Raw genomic sequence first — 11,260 nt, 5'->3', positions numbered from 1 at the left:
ATTAAAACCACCCCCCAGTTGTGAGCCTTGTGAATACTGTTGAGAAGCCATCTTACCTGATCCCTGTTGATGAGCTTTGTATATACATGCAATCTTCTGAAAATATCATCGAAGCGTGTTGCCAGCCTACCATTATTAGCAAAAATTCCACCTCTTGCAAAGCAACAGAAGCCAAACCATTACATCTTACAGACCCCCCAATTCCCACCTAGTAGGCAACCAGTCTCCCATTGAGTTAGAAAAGGCTGACATTTGCATGCATATAGAGTTTAACCAGGAACATTCATTTCAGTAGAAGAGGACATCTCAAGGTGTAAAAAGTCTTCTGCAGACAAGATGTTATCCACAGATTCCAAGCCTTAGGGTTTGATAACCATACCCAAGACCCTAATCCTTGATTTGCCACTGGTTTTGAGAACTGGTACAGTTGCCGACTGGTATAAGGCTGTTGGTTTCTTTAACATTTCCTTCCAATCTGTGCCCAGAAGTTTGGGCCTTCTTGGTGCCTTGGCACTAGAACACTTGAATGAGTCTGGCCTTCCCTTGTCTCCCCTTTCATCCTGCCACTCACCTTCATCTCCTTTCAACACCTTCCCTTGGCCCAACACCCCAAAATTGCTGCTATTACTAAGAAGAAGGGGAGCCAATAAAATGCTTCATCTCTTTATTTGACTTGTTCCCTCTTCAAATGATTAGGCAAAAAAATAAGGCGTAGTTCACAGAATCCTGTATGTTACAATGACTTAGTTTTACCAAATTCTTTTCCTGCGTGGCACCGTCTGCTCCACATTTGTTTGTCTCCTTTTTTCTGTATTGCCAGATGAACCAGGCTAAGAGAACGTTGCTGCCCTGTGGTTTGTACCCATGGCTCTGCCAACTCCTGGCCAAGGGGATCATTGGTTAAGTATTACTTGGGGCTAATGTAAGGCCACACCTCCCCCCGACACTCCACACATACACACACCCCAAAAAAGTCCCTGGCAATAAATAAATACAAAAGGATACTGTCCAATTCAGTAGTCTTCTCAAATCTGTGGCCACTTGAAGTTTGAATTCAGGATCTAGCTTTGCTTTCCAGCACTCACCCTACAATAAAGTACAATAAACCTGCCACCATGAGTACATGTGACTTAGGAGAGTCCCATTTACTGCACCAGGCAGAGGCAGGGAGAAAGAGAGAACACTTAGAACATGGGGCTGTTTCCACCAGTCGTTAGTGAGCATATGCCCAGTTAAGCAGGCAGGACAGGCGACACTAATTCCTATTTCCTCAGCTAGTGCAGCCCCGGTGTCTGGATACCTGTCACAACATGAGCGTCTGGTTACAGTGCACATAACTCTGTAACTAAAATACATGAATGGACATGCAGCATGATCCTTAAAGACAGCCCAACCACTTCAGTATAAATGCACATAGAACACTTATAGGATTGCATATATACTATTGTATTTATTGCTCTTTATGAATGTTTAAAATCATTTTCAAGGGTAGTTTGGACAGTTGATGATTTTGCACTGGTCCTTTACAACCTCTGATGGTTACAACTCATCTGTGACAAAGGAAGTAATGGAATTAAAGAGCTAGAAGTATAGGATACCATAGATGGTATCACCCATATGAGGGCTTTTTACGAAAATATTTATCACACCTCAGCTATAAAGGTAGTTTTAGAGGTCATTTCATCCAGAATATAGATGGTATCAGTCCAGGAAGGCTGTTATGCTGCAGTAATACACAACCCCCAAGTCCCAATAGTTTCAAAAACCTGCAAGGGTTTGTCTCTGCTCATGCCTATTGTGAGTCAGCGGTGGTTCTGCTCTGCACCCTGTTCTGCTCTGGGCCCAGGCTGACCACACATGGACAGTTGTTGTGGAAAACAAAAGAGACATAGCAAACCAAGCCTTTCTGTTACAACTTGGCCTGGAAGTGGCAGAGGGTCCCTTCTATTTGCACCTCATTGGCTGGAGCAAGTCATATGACCATTCTTGAGTTCAACAAGTTAGAGTTGTGCAACTCTTCTGTAGAGAAAGGAGAATGGATTATTTCAAATATTCCAAAAATTCTCTTTAGTATTTCCCTACAACAATCATCTGACCAATGCTTAGGACCTCCCTACCCCTTAAAGAAACTCATCTTTCGGTCATTTCTAAGTATTAGAAATTTCTTCCTTAGCTTGGTTACAAATCTGTCTCCTTGAAGCTTCCAGCCATTGGTCCTCATTTCGTGCTCTGTCAATGAGGGCAAATTTAGTTATTTTCCATGTGGCAGCTCCTCAAGTGATCAGAAACACCCTTCAACTATTTCTCATGTAACACGGCTTTCGGTATTTTCTCAATAATTTTATTTTTTTCCAATTCTCTATTCCAGTATCAGCTTTCCTTAGCATTCTCTCTGTCTCGTAGAACTTCTTGCACATCTGGCTTCTAACGATGTATTTTTACCACCAAATCCACTGCACTCCGTGCAAATGCCTGTCACAGTGCTCACAGTCGCCCTCCCAAAATGTCCAATGAACAAGATTCAGCAGGAAGACACGGTTATGGCACCCTCGGTATCTGTGTTTCCCGGCACTGTTTGTACCTCATTAGTAAACATTTTCTTGAAATTATCTTGGATACTCATTAAATATTATCAGCTACTTAGAACAAAGGATAATTATGAGTTTAATGAAGCGTGCACCAGTTGCTCAAGTCTAACGTTTGTTTCTCTGCTGGGACCCCATTTTACTTTGCACTTATCCTTCAGCAAAGCTACTCTACAAAGTCACTTTGGCAATAAGAAGTATTTAATTAGATTAATGAATTTTTATCGCCTCTCCTAGGGATTAGGCTTGTTAAATCCTGGCGACCAAAGAACAACAGATTTTTTATTACTGAATGTTTGGGGAGGCGCTGGCTACGGTGGTCCTCAGAAGTCAGGCTGCTCTGGGCAGTTCTACCTGGCATCCCTTGGTAAGTCGGGGATATTTGGCAGGGACAACCTGTGCCTTCAGTGAAATCACAGAAATCAGAATGCAAATGAAATCGTGTGCACCCCACCCAGGGCTCTCAGCAGCTGTCTTTCTGTCAGAGGCTCCCCATTTACTGCACCCTGACAAAACGTGCCCCTCTCTTCCTCTATCTGCACGTGTTTGGGAGGAAGGGGAAAAGCCTATAACCAGGACGCCTGGCTCTTCAGAAAGTCATGAGTATCCACTGATCTTTCCCTAAGTCCTCGGTGTGGTGATTAATAATAAGGCAGGTGGGGCAGATTTTATTCAGAACAGTTGTGTTCCAAAGATATTAAGCTATATACACATGTAAAACAATTGGGTATCTTTCATAACGAAAGCTTTGAATGATGGCAATATCTTTCATCTAGAAACTTCAGAACACTTAAAAAAAAAAACATCCACCTCTCTCCCCATCATGTCCCCAACACAGAGGCAGTTTTGAGCACCGACAGCCCCACTTAATGAATGGAAAAACCAAGGCACAAAGGCACAGAAGTGGCCAAAGTTGTAAAGCAAACCTGTATCATGACAAGGGAACAGTTCTGTGATGGTGGGACTGAAGTTCTTTCCAGAGTGTGCAAGTCCAAGCACAATCCCCAAATCCTTTTTTGGAGTTTTACAGAGAAGGGACTGGAAATAGGACCTCAAGGGACATCAGAGACTCTCTGGGGTGGTGTATTCTTGATCAGAGCAAAGAGGCAGTGAGACCATTTGCCCTCAGGGGGAGTTCAGACTAAAATATAAACAAGGAGACACCCATAAATGGAGTCTATCTGTAAATATTAAGGATTCATTACAAATGTGACCATATAATATATGGTGACCATATAATTTATCACCTAAATTGGACATTTTTAAGAAAGGAGGCACCACTAATAATTACCCAAATTGTCTCTCTCATTTCTTTCCAGTTATCCTAGAAATCAAAGTTCTACAGTCTTTGAAGTAAGTATTGTCACTTACACACTGCCCAAGCATTAAAAAAAAAAAAAAAGAAACTCACATTTTGATGAAGGACTTGGGAGAGAAGCAAAACAACGAGATACAGAAGGATTCAGTACCTACAAAAATGTGCACCAGGTTTACGGCCATTTTCTTTCCTAAGATCAGTCTTACTTTCTAAAACTTCAGGTGGAAGAAATGCTGCCTGTGAATAGATTACACAGGCTCATTTATAATCTACTTTCTCTCTTCCTTCCAATTAAAAAAAAACAATGTCCTTTGCTGCCCATGTTTAGCTGACCTGGCTAAAGAGGCACCACGCCTGGAGCATTTAGGCACTGGATTGACCTGTACACACAGACATTTATCACCATGTTCTCAATAGTTTATGTCCTTATAGAGAGAGTTGGACTGGATGCTCTCACAAAGGAGGAATCCCTCCCCCACCCCACTTACCCTGGTGGGGTGACTAGTGGGAATAGCAGCAGAAGGGGGATCTTTGAGGATGTTTTGCTTAAGGACCCAGAATAAGAATCCACACACTGCCTCCAGACTGATTCTGTTCAACAGAACTTCCTGAGATGACAGAAATATTCCACATCTGCCACTCGCCACATGTGGCTACCATGCGCTGCAATGTGTCTAGTGTGACTAAGGAACTAGGGGTTTAATTATTTGATTTTTTATGACTTTACAAGTCGCATATGGCTAGTGGCTCCAACACTCAAGTTTAGACTAGTTTGTTTTCTAGAAATCAGTAGATGCTGTGTTTCTTCCAGTTTCTAACACCAAAGCACACTTTTCCACACTGGAAACCACCTTGTCTTTATCTAGGAAAAGGACACATCTGGACACTTCTGGAGTGCAGCCTGCTAAGAAGGGGGCAGGCGTGGAGAACCTTTCCACTGTGATGGTGGCAGTCAAGCAGAGCAACGATTTAGCTGTGGAGGCTCTGGGGCCAACCTTACAACCTTAAAGGACGGACTCGAAAGAGTGCAGAGAAAGCACTACACACACACACACCCGGGAAGTAGAAACGTGTGGATCGGCCAAACCATGAAAAGCTCATTCAAGAGACTAAATGCTATCTTTCTTCTCTCTGCAGTTAAGACACAGTTTAAAATAGCTGAATGGTTGCCTTTGTGCTAATATCATTTAATGTTATGTTTGAGTGGCAGGTCTGATTCATCAAAGTAGCAGGATCTGTCCTGGTTTGGATGGCTTTTCCTCCAGTGAAGACAGCGAAGTGACTACAGATTCAAAGCTCTTTTCCACTCCTTTGCTAAACAACTCTGGTGTCAGACTACCCCCTGCTGGACAGAGCAGGAATTAGGGACCTTAAATAAAGACCTTTTCCTGTATTCAGTGCCCTGCTTTACTCTGTGCAGATTGGATACAACTGCAAGGCACTGGCCTCCACGTTATATCCTTTCATTTACTCTGGATCTTGCAGAACAACTCTGCAGAGGCGTCCCTACCAAGGGTACAGTTTTCTGTACCTTTTTATAGCAGGCTTACCACTCATCACAGGGTCTACTGGCTTTATAAAGGAAGCGCACATGTTTTATGAAAAACCAAAGCTGGATAAATCATCGAGGAGTCAAAATTAATGCATCTCATATACCCACACCCACAAGTACATCAACTCAACACATGGACATCAGTTGACAAACCCACCTGACATCATCTTTTCATCACCAAACCAGGCACTGAATGCAGCCACTGGGACTTTCTGGCACCAACCTGTATTTGCAACATCAATATAAGTGCTTTGTGTGAAGGCATAATAAAAGGAAAAGTGTCCTTTACTATGAAGGTGTTTGATCAAGTCCAAAGTGAAACCAACTGAATTTCAGCACAGCTTGGGCCTACCGTCCTGATCGCACTTAGGTGGAAAGAATTGATCCTATTACATCCTCACCACACGGAAGCCACAACCAGGACGTCAGCAGAATAATCAAATAGCACCGGGATGCCAGATGCTATTCAGCTTCATCTAAATGGACCTCACTCCTGGCCTTGGAGTTATAAGGCAGACAAACCAACCCTAGTGGCAGGAACAGGTTATACTGAGAGAAAGAGAGAGAGCACTTATCCCTAATTAATGAAAATGGGATGAATTTCCCATTTTATTCATTTTCCTTGCTTCATGACAATTACACTTTGACAAGATCCTGGACCACAACTACTGAAATCTTTGCCTCAGTTAAACCAAATTTGTTCTCAAGAAAATGACACATTGCTGAAAGCAATCACAGGGCCAGTCATTAAATCAGCAGCAGGGTCTGAACTGGATGGACTGGAAATGAAGTAATGCTGCCACCTGCTAATGGGCACCCGCCGGTGATGATGGAGCCTGATCTCCGCGAGGCGGCAGAGCCCTGGCCCGTTCTGGAACAGAGGTGAGGCTCCCCGTCTCAGGGTCTTGTCTTGCATCATGCAAGGCGGAAGGGCTTGAGGGTAAGTGAACATACATGATGACAATAAAGCCAATGAGGAGGCCAGGGCTAACTTTATGGTCACCGCCTCTTTGAAGAACAACAAAGACATCACCGGAGGTGAGTGATCATGGTATAATGCCATCAGACCCAGGGAATTCAGAACTTCACAAAGCGCCCCTGTCTCTGACCTGTTCTGGCCTCTCTCGACTCTGCTCTGGTTTGGACCTTCACGAACGGACCTGCTGTCTGACCTCAGGGCCACCTGCACACACACACACACACACACACCTGCGTGTCTTGAATGCTTCAGTAATTCTGTTCACAGGACAGAGTCACACAGGAGACTTTGAAACTACAAGTTAGAAGACTCCATATGTACTTCGAGGTATTTTGTGGACATGGTCATTTTATCCCTTGGCCATAAACTAAGAAAAGCTTAGGCCTCCAGGTGAGGAAACTGCAGAAATCAGCTTCCCTGCTCTGAGAAGCGGGCTCCTCTGCCGAGGCTAGCCCAGGTAGATTCAGTGAGACGAGGCGATCTTCTCCATTCTTCCACCTTTACCTCCTTCTCTGTGAGGTGAAAGCAGGAATATCTACTTTGCTGAGGAAGGTACTTTGTGAATGCTCAGAAAGCACCTTGATAGGGCAAAGGGGCAGGTGTTACCGGAGTGCCAGGGTATGGCAGTGTATGAAATCTTTGCCTCATTTAAACCAAATTTATTTTCAAGAAAATGACATATGGCTAAAGCAATCACATATCCAGTCATTAGGTCCACCGCAGGGTCTGAACTGGATGGACTGGAAATGAAGTAATGCTGCCACTTGTAAAGGTGTCCATCTGCCAATGGGCACCCACTGATGATGACTGATCAGAACACAGACCAGCCCGGACGTAGCTAGCTGCCTGCTGCTCCAGCAGCCGATGGTGGCTTCAGGAGTTCTGTTTGGCCCCAAGCACCAGAGCAACTCATGCACTTCTGTCTGCTATGTGGGTATTCTATCACCAAAATGAGAAAAAGGTACACACGACTGCATGTGCTGAGAGCAAGTGCCGACAGCCAGTAGACACGGGGCCACCACAGTACGTGGTCAGCTTTACCAGCAGACCTCTGAAGGCCTTATCGTGGAAGGTAGTGAGCTACAACACATTTTCCAAGATCTTTTCATTAATGAAGGCTTTGCATCTCTCCAAACACATTAATCAAGGCTTTCACTCGTTAAAAATAAGCCATCCAAAGGGGGAAGCATCTGGGAGAAAAAATATTGCATCCATCTCTTTAAGATCCAGGGATGACAGTAAAAAAGAGACAGATTCTTAAGGTATTTCAATAGAAATTCTTAAGATAGATTTACATTCATCAAATAAATAATCACAGGCTAACTGATCTATTATGTTAGCCACTTTGATGACTGTTGCTGATCAATCTGGTTTTAGCTAGAGTGCTTAGCTTTTTTTTTTTTCAAGACTGTGGTTTCAGATCAGGATCATATGAGTCACAGTTCAGTTCATTCACTCTTTCCTAAACTGCCTCTCTGGTAATGACAACATTTATTGTGAGCGCTGTATGTGCCTGGCACCATGTTCACATTTTATGTGAATTAACACATTCAGGCCTCAGGACCAACTTACAAGGTAGACTTCATAATTACCTCCAATTTACAGATGAAGAAATGAGGAACTTGGCCAAGATTACTTTAGCAAATAGAAATAGTCAGGACCAGAAGTAGATTCACACATGGAATCAAGTTATCAATAATAAAACAAATGTGTATATGTGTGTGTATATTCAACTATTCAGAGCTATGCTTTATGGAACATAAGAAATGTGGGTGACCATTTCTAAACCTTCAAAAGGAAGAGGTTGTCAATCTACGCATGTTGACCATCCCAACAGCCAGGGTAAATCTTGTCCATTTGGTTTTAGTTACCTAATTCTGGAATAATGAACATTTAAGAAGCCGAAAATACTTGGTACAACCCTTAGGTGCATTTGTCTGTATTCTGTAGAATTCTATGTATGTTAACAAGGGACTTTTAATGCCTCACACCAGTCTTTGACATACTCTGCCCTTGATGTCTGATTGAGAGTTGCTGGTTTCTGATTTAATACTAAAAATAATTCCAACCTAATAAATCTGGTTAGAGAAGAAGAGTGAGAGAAGAGACAGGCTCTGGCTGTCTTCACACTCTGATATCACAGATACAAGTTGAATCAGTCACACAGTTTTCATTCCCCTGGCAGAACTGTACCCAGTATCAACGGGCCCACCTCTCCCTCTGTGACAGGGATGGTCATGTGTGCACTGACCGGGAGAAGAAATGCCATCAGCCCACCCAGCCACCGGATGTGCAAAGGTTCCTGGTCATGGAATGGAAATACCGCGGAATCTGCTTAGGGCTAAAGTTTGGACAGCATCTATTTTTGCCTGGTGCTAAGAAGAATTTTTTTAAAAGAGAGGAAAGGAGAGAAGGATAAAGTGGAAATCTAATTTTGAGAAATAAGGATTAAAGGTTCCATGATTCATGCTGCTTTTGCTGTATATATTGAGTTAACAACCTGTGATTTTACTGGATGAAAATGTGGGCCACACGTGAGGAGAGCATGGTGCAGATGGGTCCCCGCGGCGACCGGAATGAGGAGATTGTTCCCGGACTCACTGGGGAGCGCAGATAGCTTCTGCCACGGGGTAAGCAAGCTGCCCCCCGAGGCGGAGAGGCGCCCCCGCTCTCCTCCTTCTTATCTCCTCGTAATGTGCGAATTGTGGGCCCCCACTTGCAAACTCCCGGCAGGGGAGCTGGCCTGCAAGCTCCTCACGTTGGCTGCCTGCCTCCTTTTACTTATATATTTATTCTCTCTACACACTGTTTTGTCAATACTTGAGAAGTAGGGGTTTCTCCACCTGCACCCTACCTCTGCTCCCCTCCCTTTCCTTAGGGTTAGGGGTCACGGGAAGAAAAACCGGTTAACCAGTTAGGTAAGGAAACCCTGAGAAGCCCTGTGTGGATTAATCCACTGTGATCACACAAAGAGAAGACAAAAAACTAGTAGTAAACTCACTCCTGAGCTCCGTGATGAGTCACGGTCATTGCCAACCTCACCGAGCCCCAAGGGCAGACAGCTAAAGACAGGCTGAGCACCAGGGACAGGCTAGCACGTTCATCTGTTCATCTGAATCTCACCACAGTGCAGCCGGGACAAATGGGGACTTAAGCTTAGCAAGATTCAGTGTCCTGGCGTAAAAATAAAAGGGAAAAGGACTTCACACTTTCAAAACTGTCACTGGCTATTAGCTAAACCCATTCTAAAATGAATGACCCTTTAACTGCCCAATTTTACCATTAAAAGGGCTGCCCATCACCAGTCCATTGGAGGAGGCAAGAATCATCCATGGATGCCAAATCTAGGGAAAATCTCCATGTGGGGGAAGATACTTGCACGGTCTTGAAATAGCCACAGACTGCTTATTAGTTGCAAGGGAAAATATGGGAATTACAGAATGGAGAAACTAGAAAGTATCTTCACTGATAATCAGGATTAACATCGCCAATAAGGGAGACGCCCATCGTGTGCCTCTGGACACGCTGCACTATCACCCTAGGGAGCCCTGCAGCCGAGAAGGCAGAGCCTGAATCCAGCCACAGGGAAACATATGACAAAATGGGGAACGTTGTTAAAATAGGATGGGAGCCTGGACCCTCCAAAAAGGCCAATGACTAAAAAGACAAAGTCTGTGGAATGTTCTAGATTAGAGGAGGCTAAAGATATGACAACTAATTGCAATACCTGACCCTAGATTGAGGTCCTGTATTGAGGGGGGACATGCCATAAAGGCCACTTTTTGGGCCAATTAGCAAGATTAAAACACAGGCACTCTCTTAGGCAAAAATTACTGTCCCAGCATTAAATTTCCTGAAGCTGATAGTTGTGCTGTGGTTATGTAAGAAAATATCCCTGTGCTAAGAACACCCACGGACGTGTTTAGGGAGAAGGGATGATAGTATATGTAAATTATCCTTAAAGCGTTCAGAAAAATTAGTCTGAGTAGGTACACATTTATATATATCATACTTTAGAGTATAAATTGATGAATATGTAAAAAGAGAATGCAAATCATACAGCAAATGGGTAAAATGATAGCAATAGGTAAAGAGGGCTACAGACCTCAGGGTGCGCTTTGTACTATTCTAATGTTTGCCAAGTTTTCTGTAAGTTTGAAATTATTTTCAAGTGAAAAGATTTGTTCATATATTTAAGGGCTTCACGTCAGGATTGCATCGTCATCACTTATTTTATTTGAATAGATGCTCAAAGAGGGGAAAATTACACCAAGATCCACTGGCACATTTTACCCAAGTAAGTTGCCTCCTTACTGTGAGTTTATCTGTTCTACCAGAACCAACACAACCCGTACTCAAAATCTTCTCCGATTTCTAACAAATGAAGGAGTTATTGGCGGCAGGCATGCCCAGTACTGACAAATTTTCATGGATGAAAGAAAATCAATAAAACAGAACTGCAGCTACTTTAAGCTATAGCGTGTTCAACATTGGGATTCTAAAGCAATTTTAGATTTGGAAATTTCCAATTATGGTCGTACCTGTCTTACTCTAGTATCCCAACATAGAAATAAAGTACCCAATAGATGGCATTCTGAAAGTGTTAAGTCTAAGACATACACTGCTCCTTTATTTAACTAACAGTGCTTTTAATATCTCTTCACTGACAGCCCCCAAACATCCAATGGTTGGCAACTCAATCTAGACTTTCACTTCGTTATAGGACCTGAATAAAGATCTTGCATTTCTCTCTATGTGACCTCTTTTTGACACGATAATTTGACAAAGAGTTTGTGACTTACCAGAGGCTGAAGCCACTTAGGCTG

The 11,260-nt window shown here is 43.3% G+C and overlaps 1 long non-coding RNA gene across 2 annotated transcripts in view; it reads right to left on the bottom strand.

The window, feature by feature from the left end:
- Positions 1–660: 660 nt before the first annotated feature.
- Positions 661–11,260, bottom strand: part of LOC140845825 (uncharacterized) — a 79,424-nt gene continuing 68,824 nt past the window's right edge. For both annotated transcript variants that reach the window (XR_012124726.1, XR_012124727.1), the window contains 2 exons: positions 1,006–1,086; positions 661–880 (listed from right to left, as the gene is read on the bottom strand). This is a non-coding gene — a long non-coding RNA (uncharacterized lncRNA). The remainder of the gene's footprint in view (positions 881–1,005; positions 1,087–11,260) is intronic.

Source organism: Manis javanica, chromosome 13, assembly GCF_040802235.1.
Source record: "Manis javanica isolate MJ-LG chromosome 13, MJ_LKY, whole genome shotgun sequence".
Taxonomy (NCBI): Eukaryota; Metazoa; Chordata; class Mammalia; order Pholidota; family Manidae; genus Manis; species Manis javanica.
Note: the sequence above shows the minus strand (reverse complement) of the source record. Positions and strands in the feature narration are given on the sequence as shown.